The 21,159-nt window shown below is 44.9% G+C and overlaps 1 protein-coding gene across 2 annotated transcripts in view; it reads left to right on the top strand.

The window, feature by feature from the left end:
• Positions 1 to 21,159, top strand: part of AGPAT4 (1-acylglycerol-3-phosphate O-acyltransferase 4) — a 108,608-nt gene that overhangs the window by 51,216 nt on the left and 36,233 nt on the right. The window lies entirely within an intron of this gene.

The following is a 21,159-nucleotide window of genomic DNA, read 5'->3' on the forward strand; positions in this document are numbered from 1 at the left end:
TTTCCCATTTGGTTTGCATTTCTGTGTCCTTGACAAAGCCAGCCTTCCCTGTTGGGTGTGATGCATTTTCCCAGGAACTGACACACAAGATCGTGGTGATGTTTGCAGGTGTTTCTTCCGGTGCGTACTCAGCCTTTTTGTTTACGTTCTCCGCGGTGGTTCTGATTATACTGCTCATCTCATTATTAACAGTTTTTTCCTGTTGGGCAGCTATACATTTCATCCAGGCTTCTGTTTGAATTGTTACCAATTATGAATTGATGGAATTCAAGTTAAGTATTTTTGTGCCTTATGTAAATACTTGGGAAAGAATTCTTTATTTAAATCCATTGGCGCTCAGTAGTTTTCTTTTGAGCATGTCTAAGTACTTTCTGTTTCTTCTAATTTTTTTCCTGTAGCTATGAATCTTGAAAATCTGAGTGATGAATGATAGTCACTTTTTCAATCAAGTTGCCCATTGCAAGCATTTTTGTTATTGTTGTTTTGAGTGAACTCAAATTGGCCTCTAGAGATAGGAGTTGTTGCCTGCCTTATTGGATTCTGTCTTAAATTTTGAGTGTTGTGTGTTGAGGGGAACCCTCAAATCTGCAGATGTTAATACCGTCTGGCGTGTGTGTGTGTGTGTGCGCATTTGTATAAGGGGTGTGTATATGTGTGTTGTGTTGAGCTATTAAGAACAAGGGACTTTAAATGACATAATGCCATTTGCAGCAACATGAAGGGACCTAGAGATGATTATCCTAAGTGAAGTAAGTCAGACAGAGAAAGACAAATATCATTTTTTATCACTTACATGTGGAATCTAAAATAGGATACAAATGAACTTATTTACAGAACAGAAACAGACTCACAGACATAGGAAGCAAACTTATGGTTACCAAAGGGGAAAGCGGGGCGGGGGGAAGGGATAAATTAGGAGTTTGGGATTAACAGATACACAGTACTATTATATGAAATAGACAAACAACAAGGTCCTACTGTATGGCACGGGGAACTGTATTCAATACCTTGTAATAACCTCTAATGGAAAAGAATACGAAAAAGAATATATATGGATACACTTAACTGAATCACGTTGCCGCTCAACAGAAGCTAACACAACATTGTACATCAACTATACGTCGATAAAAAAAGTTTTTTTAAAGAACAAAGGGCTTTAATGTGGGAATAAAAAAGAAGGGTTGCCAACACTGCAGAGATGACAGACATATAAGCACCTGTTGGGAGGGTAATTCCATGCAGAAACATCTTGAGAGACTTATCTGAATATCACGTAGCTTACTTTTTAGTACTACAGTGTTTTTCATGGTAGCTAATTTCATATTAAAAAAGCACTGAAATGTAAAATTGGTTTTCAGAAAAATCTGTTTTTTAAACTAACCGACAGTGTCTTTTGTCTTAGAATTTGAACCCAACCCAGCCTCGTTTTGAGCGACACTAACAGGGTCATGAGCTGGGGAAAGTAGTAAGTCCTCAGAAGTGATCTCTCCTTCAGTTCTCATTATTCTACCTCTTCTAAGAACACAGAAGATAAAAATCCTCAGGACATCCCTTGGATCATCCTAAATCTGTACGTTTCAGTATTGAGCTCTCACTCAGGCCACGGGCTGTGTTTCCCTCACCTGGCGGGGGCACTGCTGACAGACACCACATGGTGTGGCGCTCAGAATTCACCCCTGCCCCCTGAACCGCTGCTCGCACTTGCCCTGCTCTGCCGGTGGGTCACACATGCGCAGTCACTATTCATCTCCCTTGCCCAATAACCAGCCTCCACCCATCCCCATCCTCTGTACACTATTCTATCACTTTCTTTTTTGTAGCAGGGGAATGTCACTTGCTACTATACTAATTCATTTTTTATATGGATTGTTTATCATCATCTCTCTCCACCCCTCCCTGCCCCCACTTCACTGGAATTTGAGCTTATTTCAGGGATCTCTGTCCCGAGGTCCTGTATCTCAGCCGTGTAGCACAGTGCTTGGCACCCAGCGGCACTAATAAGTATTTGCTGAAAGAATGAATTCATTGCAATATACTTGTTTCACCAAACATGTTTACCCAGCTTTATAGCATCTCATAGAATAGGCTGGTGCCCTGAATAACAGTTGGTACCAAAACAGAAAACAAAAAGACCCTGGGTACTGATCACGTGACCCGGGAGGTTTGTTTTCCCTGAGAACTGGCCTCAGTGCCGGGGGGAGGGGAGAGGTCCTGGTACTCACCAGAGAACAGGTGGGCACAAGCCAGTCCACTAGGAGGAGGAGAGGCTCTTAGCTCTTCAGTGATTCCATTGCTGCTTTATTTTTCTAATAACTTTATTAAGATATAATTCACATACTGTACAAATCAGCCATTTAAAAGTGTACATTTTAATGACTTTTAATACAGTCACAGAGGTATGCATCCTTCCCCATAATATGTCGGTGCTACTCTCTCACTTCAGCCCAGCTTCCCCTTCCCCTTCCCCCTCCCTGTGTCCTCAAGTCCATTCTCTACGTCTAGTGTCTTTATTCCTGCCCTGCCACTAGGTTCGTCAGTACCGCTTTTTAAAATCCCTATATGTGCATTAGGATACAGTATTTGTCTTTCTCGTTCTGACTTACTTCACTCTGTACGACAGACTCTAGGTCCGTCCACCTCACTACAAATAACTCAATTTCATTCCTTTTTATGGCTGAGTAATATTCCACTGTATGTATGTGCCACATCTTCTTTTTCCATTCATCTGTTAATGGACACTTAGGTTGCTTCCATGTCCTGGCTATTGTAAATGGTGTCCCATTGCTACTTTTAAAGTGGCAAAGGATGTTTTAGCAATTGTACTTCCAGAGGATTAGTAGAATCACTGATTGAGTGCCCACTCTTTTTTGCAGGAGAGATCAACTCAGCCTACAAAGATTTGGGGAATGTAAGACTCTTAAATTCACATCTGGAAATGTGCCCAGATAATAGCTTTATACTTTCTAAGAACGCTGGAATTCCTTGGAATATTCCATTGAGTGACTAGAAGGACTATCTCTGTCTTTCAGCCTCATTTCTCTCTGTTGTTCAGACTGGTTACTTTCTACTGTTCCATCTTCGAGTTCACCAGTTCTTTCCTCTTTTGAGTCTGTCCATTGTGTTTCTTATTTTGGTTGTTGCTTTTTCAGTTCCTGAATTGCCTTTTGGTTCTTCTTTGCATTTTCTGTTTATTTGCCAAGACTTTCAGCTCTTCATTTACTTCAGGCGTGTTCATAATTGCTGTTGAAGCATTTTTACGACGGCCCCTTTAAAATTCTTGTTACATAATTCCAATGTCGGTTTTGTCTCAGTGTTGGTCTGTGTCAGTTGTCTTTTCTCATTAAAGTTGAGACTCCTTTGGTTCTTGGTATGCACAGTGATTTTTCATTGTATCCTGGATGTTTGGGCCATTCTGTTTTGAGACTCTGCATCTTATTTCAGTCTATTTTAGCAGGCCTCCTCAGACACCACGTTAGAGGGGAAAAGGGGTATTGCTTTGCTACTGCGTGGCAGGGGTGGAAGTCTAGGTTGCACTATACCTCCATGAACACCCTGGATGGGTACCTCGTTACTGCTGGGCAAAGTGGGCGTCTGGACTCGACGCCAGGCCTCCACTGACACCACCCTGGTGGGTGGTGCAGACCCCTCGGCCTTATTATGTCCGAGGCAGGGGGCCTTGTTCCCACTGGAGGATAGGGGAAGTTCCAGCTCCCCAGTCAGCCTTCTCGGACACCACCCAGCAGGTGGGGGAGTTGTAGGGATGCCTCATTAAAGCCTGAAAATGGTTCCCCACCTGGGCCTTTGCTGATGGGGATCAGGGTGTGGCCACGGTTTTTTCTGTGATGTTCAGTGGGAGTAGGGAAGTTAACATCTAGAAGTTTTCTGTCTCGCTAGACTGCCTTTTGCCTGGTCTCTCAGGTAGAGAGAGCAGGCTTTTCCGGTCACTGGCACTTCCAGATCGACAGCGCAGCCTGGCATACATGAAGAGGTGTAAGTGAGTGCCAGGGACTCACCAGCGTGTCTTCACTCAGATCCTCAGCTGGTCCTCACCTTCTCTCCACCTTCAGGGGCTTCTTATGTTTATAATGCCCTCTAGTTAGCAGAATAGGAAGAAGTGTGTCTACTCCATCTTGCCCAGGAACTGGAAGTGTAGGACTATTTCAATGTCCTGTGTTAGAAGCAGCTACTTTGAAAAGGAGGCCAAAAAAGAATAGAAGGTTTTCTGTTAGCATGTTTGTTGTTGTTATTGTAATTTCAACTCTTACAATGGCTTTTTTCCTCTACTATTTCTCAAAATTGGTTTACCTTAACTCGATGTTTTTTTTGCCAATAGCGAATTTCATGTTGCCTTTTTCTTTTTCTTCCTTCCTTCCTCCCTTCCTTCCTTCTTTCTGTCTTCCTTCCTTTCTTTCTTTCTTTCTCTCTCTTTCTCCCTTCCTTCCTTCCTTTCTTCCTTTTTTTTTCCCCCTGAAACTGTTACTGCTTCTTGCTTTAAAACCAGGTATTCATCTAGTTAAACTTCCATGCAAGTTGGGGACATCTTGAGTAGAAATAACTGGATTCCTTTATACTTGAGATGCACTTCAGGGCCTCTGCCCCCTCTGGCTGGGGAGTGTTGCTCTTTCAGGTGTCTTTCAGGACACCTTAAAGTGTCCCTCTGGATCATCCTTGATATTGCCTGAATTATTGCCCAGAATTGATGCAGGAAGAGAATGCTTGAGCCTCAGCATCAGGAGGTAGAGGTGAAAGGAACTCGGGTTGGTCCTGGCCGTTTAGCTCCACGGCCTCAGTTTCCCTGGCCGAGCCTGGAGAGCAGCTTGCACGGGACCCTGAGGTCAGGGGGGCGTGCATGCCCCCTGTGTGTGGGGGGGCAGCCTGGAGGGAGGCGGGGTGGACTAGGGGTGGGAGGTATGTGTTTTTGGATCAGTCGTGCCAGTAAATCATGTATCTGTTTGACCCTGGGCAAGTCAGCATTTCTTTACAACATAGAGTGTCCACAGATGGACCGTCACGCTCTCCTGTTCAGTCCCTGGTGGTGAGGCTGAGGCCTGCTGCATCTTGCAATTCTCCCCAGTGCTTTTTAATCAGCAGTGTCATGTAGGCATTCACAGCAGGTGTATTTTTAAACTTGATAATCTTTCAGATTTGGGGGTGATTCTGCTTTTTTTTTTTTTTAAACTACAACTGTCATTAGCTGACTCTCATATTTCCAGGGTAAGTACAACAGGGAGGAAAGGAAGGAAAAAGTCATTCAAAGCTTTTCTTCGCTGCAGACACGCGTTTAATTCGGGGAAAAAATTATTCCCGCCTCTTTTGTCAAGCACAGCACAGCATGTATCTACTACTTGACACCAAAGCATATACATTTTTGAACTTGAGAAAACACTTTTTTTCTTTAAGCAGCTGCTGAGGACAAACAACTATAGATCAGTTTTGACTAACATTTTGTTTGCTTTTTTAGATTTAATTCGCGTTTGTAAAATTTGGGAGAGTTAAACTTAATCATGAGATAATGCAATGATGCGAGCTGAGTGCAGTTTCTAGATAATTGTCTGTGCCTGCGGGGTACATATAGACGGAAAGGGAGACTTGGTGGGGGATTAGTAGTAACTGGAGTATTTACCTTCAGGGCTGGAGCTGGTTATAAAATTGGTTCTTTAACTATTAAATTGGAGGTATTTGTTATTAAATCCAATACAATAATTTAAAAAGGCACTGCAGCAAGTGAAAGACATTTTGAAAATGCAGTGGTTGAAGCTTCCATCCAGACTAACTTAGAGACCATTTTCTCAAACTTCAGGCATGTTTACAATATATTCCCCCACAAAGAAAAGAAAAAAATAATAAAATAGATTCCACATTTATATAAAGATATACAAAGTGTTAACAAACACGCTATTAATCCCCTTTGTGTGCATTTATTAATATGGAGAGTAAAATGCATTCAACTCCTGAATGCAACTGAGAAAAATTTTAATTTTTCAAACACGACTTCCGGCCTGTATGTCTAAATATCTAAAATTAAGAAGGTAAAATCAACTCAAGAGTTTGAAATTGTTTTCCAAACATTTAACCACCTAGCATCAAAATTAAACGTAAGTATCTTTTTGGCTCTGTGGTCACAACCGTGTTTGTAATCATGATTTGTTTATGTATGTTAACGATATGCATCTTTGCACGGAGCAGAGAGAGTCCCTGATTAAATGCTTTCAGGGTGAATTTCAAAGGTCACAGGAAAGGCAGGATGAAACTACAACAAACAACTCTACAAGGGCTGGGAAGATGGGTATCTCAAGCTGGACAGGCGCAGTTCTGTTCCAACCGTGGTTCTTCTGAATTCCAGCCAAAGAGAACTATCCTGGCAAAATTCCACAAACTCTTATTCATTCATTATTCACTTAACAAACATTTGTTTAACACATATTACATGCCAGGCACTGTTCTGAGTGCTGGCTTCGTAAGAAGGAGTAAGACACAGCCCTGTGCCCTAGAAGAGCTTGCAGTCTAACGATCTAAGGGGAGAGAGAGAATAAACAGACAGTTATAACGCAGTGTGTGTTCCAGCTACTGATTGCTGTGTAACAAATTACCCCAAAATTTAGTGGCTTGAAGCAACCATTTTATGCCTATGGATTCTGTGGGTCAGGAATCTGAACAGGGCCCAGTGGGAACGCCTAGACTCTGCTCCAGGACGTCTGGTTCTCAGTGGAAAGACCTCAGAGCTGGGAGCCGGAACGCTGAGGGTGTCATTATTCTCAGGTCTGCTGGACTGTTGGCTGGGACCTCAGCTGAGGTTGTTAATTGAACACTCTCTCCATGTGGTCTGGGGTTCCGTGTGGTGTGGCAGCCTCAAGGTCGCAGGTTTTCTTAGCTGATAGTTCAGGGCTCCCAAAGTGAGCGTCCTAACTCATGGGGCGACACGTGCTTTGGTTTTATGACCTGGCCTTGAAAGCCAGCCATTTAACTTCCACCACATCCTGTTGGTTACAGCACATTAGTGGCCCTCCCAGAATCAAGGGGAGGGGAACTCGGTTCTGCCTCTTGATGGGGCAGTGGCCTCACTCTAGGGGTGCATGCGGGATACAGCTATCTTTGGGAAACACAGTCTGTTGCGGGACGGTTAATTCTAAATGTATCTAACAATCCTTCTTGCAAAAAGCAGAGCCTAATTCCTCTAACTCTTGAAAGTGGGTAGGGCTTAGTGACTCTCTTCTAGTGACCTGAGCACGGAGAGGAGTCTGTGACTTCCAGGGCGAGGCCATGAAAATCGCATCTGCCTGGCTGACCCTCTGTCGCGACGGGGGCCGCTCACCACCATGTCGTGAGGACATTCAAGCCGCCCTGGAAGAGGAACGGAGGTCTCCACCCACAGCGGCACCAGCCGACCAGCCCCGTGAGTGGCTGCCTTGGAGCCAGATCCTCTACCCCAGTCAAATTTCTTTTTGATATTTCTTTCTTTTTTAAAAAGTTGAAGCGTAATTAATATACAGTGTTGTGTTAGTTTCACATGTTCAGCAAAGCGATTCATACATATGATTCATACATGCATATAGCGCTATATATTCTTTTTCATTATAGGTTATTACAAGATACTGAGTAGAGTTCCCTGTGCTATACAATAGGTCCTTGTTGTTTACCTATTTTATTTATTTTTATTTTTGGCTGCATTGGGTCTTCGTTGCTGCACGCGGGCTTTCTCTAGTCGTGGCGAGCGGGGGCTACTCTTTGTTGCTGTGCGCGGGCTTCTCACTGCGGTGGCTTCTCTTGTTGCGGAGCTCTAGGCGCACAGGCTTCAGTAGTTGTGGCTCGCGGGCTCTAGAGCACAGGCTCAGTAGTTGTGGCTCACAGGCTTAGTTGCTCCGTGGCATGTGGGATCTTCTCGAACCAGGGATCAAACCCCTGTCCCCTGCATTGGCAGACGGATTCTTAACCACTGCGCCACCAGGGAAGTCTCTGTTTTATGTATAGTAGTGTGTATCTGTTAATCCCAACCTCCCAATTTGTCTCTCCTCTCCACCCGCCCATTCCCTTTGGTAAGCATAAGTTTGTCTTCTATATCTGTGAGTCTATTTCTGTTTTGTAAACAAGTTCACCTGTATCATTTTTTTTAGATTCCACATATCAGTGATATCATACGATGTTTATCTTTCTCTGTCTGACTTACTTCGCTTAGTATGATAATCTCTAGGTCCAGCCATGTTGCTGCAAATGGCACTATTTCATTCTTTTTCATGGCTGAGTAATATTCCAGTGTGTGTGTGTGTGTGTGTGTGTGTGTGTGTGTGTGTGTGTGTGTGTGTGTGTGTATACACCCCACATCTTCTTAAACCAGTCATCTGTTGATGGGCACACCTCTTGAGAGACTCTAAGCCAGAACCGCTCAGCCATGTCAGTCCTGAATTCCTGACCCCAGAAATTGTCAGAGATAATAAATGTTTATTGCTGTTCTGAGGCATTAAGTTTTGGGTTACTTGTTACAAAGTAATAGATAACCATGCATCCAGTACAGGATATAGGAGCGTGTATTGGGTGTATATAGGAAAGCCAGCTTATCTAGGCTTGCCAGGCCTGGAAGGCTTCCTGGAGGAGGAGACACATGTGATGAGCCTTCAAAGGCTCAGATAGGGAATGACAGGCTGAGGCATGTGCCCTTAGATATGCCACCGAAGAACACTGGAAAAGGCATGAATTATGGGTGAATGGTGACCAAAGTCTAATTGATTACCTGTAAAGTGGGGACGTCCCCTTGGACTGTTCAGAGACTGAATACAGCTAATGTATTTACAGAGTTAAGAGCAGGACTGGCTTAGTTGGGGCGCATTAATTCACTTACCCCTGTCCCCGAGGTCAGTCTCAGCATCACCCTGGAGTAGTTAAAAGGCAGATTCAAGACCCTCAGACCTAAGAGTCTTCGTGGCTAGGTGCGGCCAGTGCCTGAGGGAGTTTGAGAAGCTCTGCTTCAGAGTCCGGGCTGGGTGGGTACCCGCTGTGGAATTCCTTGCACCTCTTAGGTAGATAGAGCTCGTGGTGGAGAATTCAGATGACAGCCTTGAAAACCAACCAGTGTGACTAATACAAGAAACAGAAGACCATCTTCCCTGGTTGTTACAAATGACTTTCTAACTGCTGTGTTCTATTTTTAACCCAAAGTACTCTTTGAATAAAAATAAGATGTAAAAAAAAAAGTAAATTAATTCCTGTACTTTCCTTTTCTTTTGGTACTTTGACATCTCCCTTGGGACCATGGCGCTCATTAATCTCATCCGGAGGAAAATAGTCCTTTTTCATTAATGACTTCTTAACCTTCGCCTTATCTGATTAGGTGGAGAATTAAGTCTCCTTTGAAAAGCCTCCAATCCCCACTTCCCCGCCAGCTCATTTTCTCCAGGAAGGACCTGGCAGATCAATATTGCAGAGGAAGCTGAGTTGATCAATGGGACAAGGTTTCCTTTGTAACACTGCTGGATGGGTGATGACTTCCTCGGCTCAGCGGTTATCTCTGCGGTGGGCTAGAGGGCAAGATGCCTCCGCAGGGGGCTGCAGTTCTGCTTCTGCTCTTGGGAAGGGGCGGCTGGCTGGCTTAGCCTTGCCTGTGTCAGCTTCCCAGGCTGGAATGTGTGTTGTTTCAGCTCGAGCAGCAGGATCTCTCTGTTTATGAGTTTGGGTAGATCAGAAAGTGGGGACACATAAAGAATACGCTTCTTAGAGACTAGAGCCAGGGGATGGCGACACTCCGACTGGCCCAGGGACGGATGGGTCTTGGATTGAATGCAGAGTTGCAATTTGCTTGTTGTCCCTGATTCCTTACAGAGGGTAAAGGGGGGACCCCTGGTGTACCCAGTCAGCATAATGGATGTGATTATTGAAGAGGGCAAGCGGCACAGATAATTCCCTCCAAAGTATTCCTGAGCAAACAGAAAATGAGAATATGCTGCTCTGTGACATATGCTCAAGGACACACATTTTTTTTTCTTCTTGTCCAGCCCAGTTGAGGTTAGACTCAGGGCAGAGGTGGACAGAGAGGAAGAGAATGCAGCTTTTCCCACAGATCATGAGCGTAAGTTTTACATCAGTTATTAGGGGATGAAGCGGAGTATTATTTAAGATAAAGCTCTCTGAATTCAGACAGCCCACACCATTTATTCGCCGGCCTGTAAATCCTTTATGATAGTGCTTGGCACATAGACCTAAATTTAAAATAGTAATAACACTTATTGAACGCCTTCTAGGTGAGTAGTAAATAGTCCAGTGTTAACTACCATTAGCATTATGCAACTGTGCTTTCTCCCTAGAAGTGATGCACAAGTTCGCACTTTTCACTGGGGTCCGATTGAAGGACTAGTGCAGAATTTAATTTTTTCCTTTTTCCTTCTTTCCTTATTTCTTCCTTCCACTTTATGCCCTGATTCATCCCAATTCGGAGTTGGGTTCCCTAGAAACACTCTTTAGTAGCTCTCCGTCTCCCCCTGTCTTTGTTTCCACGTCGCTCTGGTAGTGCTCAAAGGAATCTGTGGCGATTGTACAGGGCAAGCTGGTGTTCTTGGGAGTCACGAGGCATATCTTCTTTATGCAAGAATTCACGTCGTGCAGTGGCGCGTGACCCCGGGCGATGTCCCCAGAGATGGTGGTGAACGTGGCCACTGTTCCCTGGCCCTTGGCCGGTCACCATCGTCAAGGGGCTGGCGGGCTAGCTGTTATCGATCAGGTTCTCCAGAGGAACAGTATACGGATATGTACTGATACACGTAGCCACATCTACAAAGTACCTTCACGGCAACCCCTAGGTTAGTGTTTGATTAAATAAGTGGGTTGGTATCACCTAGCCGAGTTGACACATAAAACTAGCCATCACCCCAGCCATGGCCGGAACCAAGCCAAGGTGCCCACCTATGGTCGGAGCCCTTAACCTTGGCCTCCTTAGGCCCTGAGCTTTGAACAGTGAATGAGTTGTGGGAGAGGCGAGCATGACCTGAAGGTACGTGGAGGAGGTGATATCGGATGCCCGCCAAAGATGTCTGCAGTCCTGTAGAAAGGTTTTTATAGTTTCTGCAAGTCTGATACACAGTGTTGTAGCGTGCTGTTTACGCAGAAGAGGCTGAGAGGCCAATGAATGATTTTTGTAATTTCTCTGTAATTACCAAGCTAGAATCCTTTAAAGCCTGCGTTGGTAGGCATGTCATATCCAGATGTTCTGTACCAGGCCAGTGAAAAATCTTTAGAACATAGATAGTCTATCCCAAAGGCTTACTGCATCGTAGATTTCAAAAACAGACCCTATGACGTTAGAGAATGAATCAGTGTTAGCAGTAATTCTGGTATAGATTGGTTTGAGGATTTTCTAGAGTTTAAAATATAGAACCTTGGATAATATAAACAGGGTGTTTTCCCCTCAGCAGGCTACGTAACCTTGTGTTCATTTGAAAACACCTACAAGCTCTAGGTCAGTTTCTCTGCTGGCGTTGACACTTACACACAGCCCAAGTAAAGGGAAAATGCATAAAATGTTTCCAGCACTATCCCAGGCTCTTTTCACATGTTCGCTTATTTAAACCTCAGAACGACCATTACAGGTGAGGAAAACCAGGCACAGTGAGGGCAAGTAACTGGGCCAAAGTCTTACAACTAGCAAGTGTCGAGCCAGGATTCAACCCAGACTGAGCGAGTCTGTATCTAAATCCAACCCTAAAACTGTACAAAGCTGGTTTATCTTCCTCAGTGTTGGCGGCCGTAAAGCAAGTTTCTCAGCGTCAACACTATTGACACTTGGGGTTGGAACGTTCTTTGTTATGGGGACTGGTCTGTGCATTGTAGAATGTTTAGCTGCATCCCTGGCCCCGACCCTCTGATGCCAGTAACAGCCCTCCTCCAAGTTGTAACCACTAAAAATGTCTCTACATATGGAAAAAAGGTCCTGTGGATGGGGGAGGAGACAAAGAACCACCTCCAGCCGAGAACCGTGGCCATGGAGGGAAAAATTATTTAAAGATTACAATTTAGGTATAAAATAAGCAGTGTAAGTTAGAGGCTTTTATTATATTTTGGAAAGAATATATAAATCATTTTACTTATCCACTTTCAAAATTGAGAAACATAAAACTTGGGACTTCCCTGGCGGTCCGGTGGTTAAGACTTCACGCTTCCACTGCAGGGGGCATGGGTTCGATCCCTGGTCGGGGAACTAAGATCCCACATGCTGCGCGGCGCGGCCAAAAGCATAAATTAACTTAAAAATAAATTAATTAATTAAAAAAGAAAAGAAGGAAACACAAAACTCTTCCGTAAGCATATGAGTAAGTACAACAGAAGTATATTCCCATTCTTTATTATAGAAGAGTTAAGGGAAAGATGTAAAAATATAAAAGAAGAGTGAGTCAAGAAAGAAATACGGTACACTGAGGAAGACTGGGGGTAAAAACAGACATGACAGTTACATACCCACCAAAAAGAGAAAATATTAAGCTAGAACTAACAAGTTGCTAGCACTGAGGAGTGTGCGTAAATGCTGTGCACAGTTTATCAGTGCTGTTGTTGGTGAGGCCAAGACCATATTTCAGTCAATCAACAGTGAATATCGATTGATTGGGACATTTCCTCTGAAGCCCAGATAAGCAGTTTTATTCCCAGAACACCCACGGGCAATTAACCCTCCTGGCCCAGTGGCCTCTGCCATGACCTCACTGGGAGGAGGAGGGGCTGGGTCAGCAGGTCTCCTTCAGAGACTCTTCTCCTCCCCCGCCCCCCATCCTTCTAGAAGCTACTACAAGATGACGGCTTTGGTTAGGAGCAGCGCAGTCCCTGAGGCAGGAGGGGAGCCAGCCTGGTGCTGATTTGCCCGGCTCAGCCCTTGGGAGGATTGGGAGTTGGAAAAGGGAGCCACCGTTATGGAAGATTTTCCAGAAGAGGGACCGACTAGGCTTAATCTGAGAATGTTTACCAAGATTACATGGAAAAAAACGTCGAGGACAAAGAGAAGCAGGTGCACTTACTTCATTGGGAGCCCCTGACTGTTTCCTGGAAGGCTAGATCCTTATTAATATCCCTGTGTGTAGGGGCAGGAGGCGTGGTGCTGGGGCCCCTCTCGGAAAAGTCTCATGAGCACGCAACGTTCTGAGAAGTCCAGAGGTGAAGAGATTGGCTGGTGTCATTTTCTCCAAAGGACCGATCTCCCAAAACACTTGCTAGCATCACCTAGCATCGGGGCTAGGTGGAACAGAGTCTGGGAAAGTGGTTTGGGGGAATATAGGTAAAGTCTACGTATGTTTGACCAGCTCTGATAAACTGAAATCCTGCAGACAGGGCTTCCCAGCTCTGATGCTTTCCGCACCCCATTGAAAGAGTCACACGGACTCCTTTGCCATTTCCTGGTTCCCACAAAGTACACACCACTGTCTGCTTGTCTGTCATTGCCTCCTCCGTTCATCTACAGGTTCTTTGAGGACAGAGATTTGTTTCTCTTGTTCACTGAGTTCCCAGCACCTGGAATGGTGCCCCCTGAATGTTTGCTCAGGAATCTGTCCTGAGGTAACTCTCCCGGCCATCACGCTGCTACTCATTCTTCCACATTTTCTTCTCCTTGTTTCCAGGATTAAACACATTAAATTGAACGATGACCCTTCAGTCTAGCCTTCACCCTAACTCTGTGGCTTCAGACCTACTTGAGGTGCTAGGTTGCCCCCCACCCAGTCCAGCTCCTCGCAGAGTTAACCCAGTCACATGCTACTGGATGGGATTTCTCTGTTGCATTTGGCACTGACTGCCTGCTTCTTCCTTTTTGAAACATTCTCTTCTCCTAGTTCCAAGACCCTTTCTCCTGCTTTTCTCCCACCTCCCAGACTCTCCAGTTCCTGAATTTTTATTACTGTTGCTTTAAATGTTGGTAAAAGTGCAGCATTCAGGATCCCACATGTAACTTAGCCATGTTCCCAACTGCTGCATTTCCCAATCTCTTGGCAAGAGGGCGCTCTAAGGTGATGAACCCAATCGTTCAAGGAAGAGGTCAACATTACTTTTCTTTCTTGTGACTTGTGGTATCCATCAAGCAATGTTCATCCTAAACTTCTGACATCTTTAAGGGCTCTAGAATATCAAGACGTTCGGCAACATATGAATATGAAACCTGTGAGACAGAGGGAGATGCTCGGGTCACTGTTCAAGAGTTGGGGGGAGCTTTAACAAGATCAGAATGCCTTGGAAGGAAATAGGATTGGAGTGGACCTTGAGAACTTTCATATTCAACACTTGCCTTAAACGCCTGAGCCGAGGGAGTTGGTCTGCCCACCAGCCACCGCAGCTGCCAAAGAGAGTTAGGATAATAGCATGTGTAGCACGAGCCCGGGGGAGTGTTAAGCTTCCCTGTGTAAAGTATCTGCACGTAGTTTTGGATCTGAGATAAAGGATGGCTTTCCTAGAGTTCTCTCCCGTTCAGAGTAGTTGAAGATGAGTGATGCCTGGCACAGCCTGATGCGTTAGATCTCTCTTTTCTCCCTCTGAGTCTTGACAACTTGATGAAGGTCTACTAGGTATGCTTTTACCGCATACACTATGGACGTGCTGAGTGAGCTATGACGTTAAGTGCCCTCTAGGAAGCTACTTTAGACTTTTAAAGATGACTGGCTACTGCATGAGCTGCCAATTCTAAGGATCATGAAATCTCTTGTTGGCTTTAAGCTTCGAATGACTGTATTCATTGCAGGACACGCCACACAATAAATGTTCGCTTAAAAAGTGTGTATAATCCAGTTTTTTTTCCAGTTCCGTTGTTATCCTACTGTGCTTGTCTCCTCTGAATAATTGCCTTTTTCCCCTTTATTTGGGAAGACTTGCCATTGGAAAGAGAGAGCTGGAAACTCACCCAGAAAACAGTAGCCAATTTCTTGTCTCGAGTTACCCTTCAACTTGACTTGGAGTTCAACGGGACATCTGCTTTAAACTGTGACTAGTGTTTCTGAAGTGGTTAAATTAAATTGAATTTTTTTGAGGAAACAATATACGGAATTTTGGATAATAATTTTGGACATAGATGATACTGACATCTCCAAGAGGACCCCAAAGAATAGTACCCTTCTCGGTTATTTTTTCTGAACAATTTGAGAAATTAAGCAAAGGCATGGAAGATGGTGACCAAAGTATTTTCTTTACCGCTGATAGAGCCTGTTTCGGAAGTTATAGCTGTGTGTGAGAGCCAAATGCGTCTGCTGGCTGAACCCCCATATTGGGAGATTTACCCAAGCAGCCCAGATACCTCCTAAGGTCCAAGAGAGCACTTCCTGGGGAGGGGCAGGGTGCACAGCTGGGGAGGAGATGCAGGGCCAAGCCAAGAATGTCCGTTCAACCTTCCCAAACTCACCAGTCATGTGATCTACTCTACCTCTGGGGCAGGAGAGTAAAGGCGTGCTGGGAGGACAGGCATTTCCCTAGAGAAAGATCTCTACTCATGAAACCAGAAGTAAGGAGAGGTGCTCCCTGCTGACAGGTCAGTGTATCAGACCATCCATGGAAAGTATTTTAGGGTAACTACTTAGAGGGTAGTAAGACTGTATAACCTCTACACTAGGAAAATGATTTAAAATACTTATTCCAAAAGGAGGCAAGAAAGGAGAGAGAAGAAAGAAAGTGTGGGACAAATAAAATGCACAAAATAGGACAGTGACTATAAATCCAGGAAGGAGAACAATTCATGTCCTCATACACTGTACAGTTCTGGTCATCAAGGCGGGGGGTGTGTGAATTAAGAGTTGAAAGCACCATTTCTGTCTTCAAGATTGAAAGAATAACAATTAAACAACTTGTCAAAAGTCATCACCTAGAAAAACTGGAGTCACTAATCCAACGCAGTCTGTCTTGACTTCAGAGTTTCAGCTTACTAAGGCAACGGCAACGTCCCTCCAGTTTAATTTTGTCCACGTTAACTGTATCTTGTGCACCCACATCTTTACCATCTGGATGGATGTGGATGCCGTCTCTCAGCTCATATAAACTGTATCTGACAGAATCTTTGTTATTGATATTTTAAAGCTCAATCTACAAAAGTCAAATGGCTGCAATTTAACCTTGATTGTGTTCTTAATTACTCAATGTCTCCAGGACCATGACAGGTGGGAAAAAAATACACACATCTTTATTCTTTCTGGCTGTAGCTTCATCAGCCACTGGAACTGCTGGGAGTGGAACGTCTCTCCACTTTGATCTAAGATGTTCGGTCCATTCTCTTTCTGCTACTTGGCATCCTTATCTACATGCGTCGTCACTATGCAGAGCCCGTAATAAGCACTTAGTAAATGCGTCACCATATTTGGAATCTGATTGTTAGCCTCCTTAATATTATATGCTTCCTTTTGAAAAAATAAATAAATGTATTTATTATTTTTGGCTGCGTTGGGTCCTCGTTGCTGTGCGTGGGCTTTCTCTAGTTGTGGCAAGCGGGGGCTACTCTTTGTTGCAGTGCACGGGCTTCTCATTGCAGTGGCTTCTCTTGTTGCAGGGCACGGGCTCTAGGCATGAGGGCTTCAGTAGTTGTGGCTCGCGGGCTTAGTTGCTCCATGGCATGTGGGATCTTCCCGGACCAGGGCTCAAACCCGTGTCCCCTGCCTTGGCAGGCGGATTCTTAACCACTGCACCACCAAGGAAGTCCCTTAATATTGTATTCTTAAAGGATTCAGAAACCAGTGGAGAGATGCTTGGGAGATTTGAACACCAAGGGTGGCAGTGAACCAAAGCCATTGACTTTTCTAGTAATTTCCTTTCTGCTTGTCTTTAGAGCTGGGTGTTTCAGGTTGTGTTGAAATCGTTCCTCTTCCCTTCAGCCCTCTTGGGACTAGGCACATTGCTGATCTTCCTTTGTCGTCCACGTGATTGGAGAGTGAGATTGGGGTGTTTGGAGGTTGAGGCCCAGCGGGGATCTTTCTACTCCCTTGAACACTGTCTTAAGGCCTGAGGGTCTGATAGCACTTCATTTTACTTTCTTTTAGGTAAAACTCCTGTCACTCCTCTATTGATGGGTCACAGGTAACTGAAACTAGCTGAAAATCTGCCAAAGACAGAAACGTAAAACAAAACTTTGTATTTTCTGTAACATTTTTTTATGGAAGAAATATAAAAGGATCAACTCACCTTCTTGTGTTTTCTTAAAATCAATAAATTTTATTTTTTATGAGCAGTTTTACGTTTCCAGAAAAATTGTACAGAACGTACAGATAGCTCCCATACACTGGCCACCCCTTGCCTCAGTGCGCGCGCACACACACACACACACACACACACACACACACACACAGTTTCCCCTAGTTTAACATCTTGCACTAATGTGGTTCCCTTTTTACAAATGATGAACCAGTGTTGATACACTGATATTCTCAAGGTCCATAGTTTACAACAGGGTTCCCTCTTTGTGTTGTACATTCGATGAGTCTTGATCAATGCATAGTATCATGTATCCACCGTGAGTGTCTTACGGAATAGTTACCTGCCCTAAAAATCCCACGTGTTCTACCTATTCATCCTTCCTTTCCAACCCCCAACCCCTGGCCCTTTCCAAACGCATGGCCACATACAAGATACATCCCATCTAAGACCCAGCTTGATAAGGTCACCCTGTTTTTAAAATTTCTGTATTTCATAGAATCTAAGATGTCATTGATTGTAAGGTGCATCCTTATTTTATATATCTCTAAGAAAAAGAAATTAGACTAGGCACGCCATGGATAGTAAGATGCACTGGACTTCAGGCATGCTAACGTGAGAACAGCTTGCATCTCAGGACTGGTAAAATGTGGCCTCGAGCACAGGGCCTGCCCAAGTACAGCACTTCATTGAAACGAAGACAAATATTCTAAAGAACTGCACCACAGTTCCTGTTTGGCCTCTTCTGGGGCGGCAGTGAGGGGGCTGGGGGATGGTAGGTGGAGAAGGGGTGGTGGAAAGAGTAAAGCAGAAGGAAGTTGAGCAACAGTGCAAGGCTGGGCCTCCCACTGACCCCAATGGCCTGGGTCCTGCGGCTGCACAAACCAGAGAGAAACCTTTACTCTCTTTGTGACCCTGGGCAAGTTACTAGAACTTTCTGAGCCTCAGTCTCTGCATCAGTATGGAGTAATACTAATCCTAGCACGTGACTCTGGGGTCAGATAAACGAGCTGCAGTAGGTGACAGGGTCACTGCCTGCCTCCAGTACGTGCTCAGTAGATACTGGTTCTCACTTCCGCCCTGGATCCTTGACTCCCCCTCTCCCGTACTTCCACCTCCATGTCACTTATGTCCTTCCACTGTCCCCCCAGCAGTCAGCCTGGGCTGGGTGACCCCGCCCTCATTCTCGCTGCCTTGCAAGCGCTCTGGGTGCTGGAGACGTCGCATCAGCCTTGGGCTCGGCCCGCGTTAATTAGCCTTGCTAACGAGACGGGATGGGGATTACCTAGGACAGTTCACAGATGGCAGAGCCTCGTAATTCTTGGCCTTGGTGTTCCCAGGGCTGCCAAGCAATTAGGGTTTAGTAGCTGGTTGTTGTGCCCACTCACTGGCTTCACGACTCGATTAGATACAGCTCAGACAAACCCCAGTAAAATGATTTCCCAGGGACCTTGGGGAATTAGACTGAGATATAATTGAAGCACAGGTTCATTTGAAAATTGCTAAGATTCTCAGAAACACGTGCTTTGCATAATCATGAGACCGCAGGACGACAGAAATGTGCCCCCGGCTTCCGGGAATTCCAGGTCGCAGCCGCCGAGTGCAGTGGCCCTGCTCCCCCAAATCTGCGTGACCTTGGGAAAGCCCTGGGGCTTCCATTTTGTCATTTGTCAAATGGGGAGTAAACGCCCATGTCACCAGACGGCCGCTCTGGTTGTACGAGGTGGTGCTGGTGAGAGCCCCGTGGGGCTGTGGATGGCTGTTCCAACGCTGACCGTTAGCTTCCAGCTTGTTCCTAGAGCCCAGCAGTGCTTGTTGCCATGGTTACTGCTGGGTTGATAAGGACTCCGACTGCCAGATTCATAAAATAAAAATTCAGGACTTCCGGTTCAATTAGAATTTCAGATAAACAACAAATAATTTTCGTTGTGAGTTATGTTCCAGACATTGCACGGCTCATACGCTAGTATATCTTTCACCAAGTATTGCAGGAGACATACTTATGCTAAAAAATAATTTGAAGTTTATCTGATATTCAAATTTCACTGGGCACTTTGCATTCTATCTGGCAACCTTTAACAGGGACAGAATATTACCTTACTGAAACACGAGAAGTTTCTCGGGAAATAACTGATGTTAGGATAGATCCGGAACTCTCTGGACCTCATTTATTACAAGTCAGGGAAGAGTAAAACAATATGCACATTGTCCTCAATAATGAGAAGCTACTCTGGCAAAGAAGTTGGTCCCGTATTGGAAAAGGCCAAAGGGGCAAAGTCTCCATGGCCTCCTAGGCTGAGAGAAGGAAGCGAAGTCTCACATGGAGAAAAAGTTTTTAAGAAACAATTCCGGCGTAGTGTCTCTTTCACACTTCTGGCCCTAAAATTTATTTTGTGAGTTGTGTATATTTCAGCGTCTCAATTTCTTTTTTTTTTTTTTTTTTGCAGTATGCGGGCCTCTCACTCTTGTGGCCTCTCCTGTTGAAGAGCACAGGTCAATTTCTTTTTATCCTGTTAAAAAATCACAATATATGTATTTCTCTGAGTAATGAATCTGAATTATGAACATAAGCCTCACTATATTTCGATGAGGGGAAGGTGAGAGAAGACATTAAATGGATGAACATTTAGAGTAGGTGTTTATCTTCAGTAGATTTTAAACTCTGCTTAAAGTGTTCCTGAGGAGATTAGTCATTTCTTGCTTTAAAAAAATGGTTTTTAAGTGTTTAAATGGGTCCGAGGACTCTGCCATCCTTCACTGATTCTTGACATGATTGGGATTCTTGTGAAGCTTCTCTTAGCTACAAGTCGTGCCATCACCAGCTGTGAAATGACACATATTCGTGGATATCTGTGCCAGTCCTAGTCTGCATTCTGTGGGCAGCATGACAACAAATTGGATGAGACAGAACGCTCCCCGAGGGACTCTATGGTCCATGTGGAAGGAAAACCAACCCAAAGCAAACAGCACTGAACATGGGAGAAAGAACATAAGGTCCAAGGAAGGAAGGTGATTGCCCAGCACCACTGTCGGCTATAGTTCTTACGCAGACATTGGTCAAACATTAGTCTCATTAAGTGTTCATAATCATTTTGTAAGTGATATTTTATTATTCCTTTTTTATAGATAAAACGGAAGGCCAGAGAGGTTAAGGAATTGTGCTCATGTCATGGAGCTAGTAAGTGATGGAATGGGAATTCAGATCAGGTCTGTCTGACTTCCAAGTGCCATGGGCACAGTGTCCCTAAGGGGAGATTTAGAAGAAAGACAAATTACTTCTAGCGGAGGTTGAGGGGTGGTCAAGAGAAACCCCATGGGCAAGATCTCGTTTGAGTTGAAGCTTGGAAGACAGATAAGGTTTGGAAGTTCTATGGAAAAGAAGGGCCTTTCCGGCCAAGAGAAGGGCTTGGCAAGAGGCCAAGGATAGGTACACAGAGTTCTATCTAGCTAGTTCCGGGAGCAGCGTGTAGTTCAACCTGACCTTAGCTCAAGGTACGTGGCAGAAAGAGGGTGCGCCAGGCAGTAGGGCCTGGTGAAGGAGTCTCAGTTCCTGTGTGGGTGGTGAGGACTCAGTGAGGGGGCGGGCGGGGTTAAGCCGGCACTGGGCACAGACTGGACGAGGGGAGCAGGTGACACTGGAGGCAGAGAGACCAGATAGAAGGTCATCAGGGGTGACGGAGACAACTGTGAAAATGGAAAAGGGATGATGGCCCTAGACACGGAACAGGTGGGCCTGGTGGACTGACGGACTGGCATAGTGGGCAGTGGATGGCAGGGGCCACTAGTGGTGTGAGCAGATGGCCTGTGAGTTTGCTATAAGTTAAAATTTTGGCAACGTACACCATGGCTGTTGGTAGAGGAGCTCCAAGCCGTAGCGGGGAAGTGGACAGAGTCCCCCGAAGCTGCTTGTACCCTTAAGAGCACAACATTCCAGAGTCTGAGCCCCAGATTTTTAGGCTGAGACATTTGCTCTACTATTATTTTAATCAGGTTCTGTTGAACTCATACTAAGCAATCTTATGAAACACTGAGGTATAAAAT

The sequence above is a fragment of the Phocoena phocoena genome, chromosome 12, assembly GCF_963924675.1.
Source record: "Phocoena phocoena chromosome 12, mPhoPho1.1, whole genome shotgun sequence".
Classification (NCBI taxonomy): Eukaryota; Metazoa; Chordata; class Mammalia; order Artiodactyla; family Phocoenidae; genus Phocoena; species Phocoena phocoena.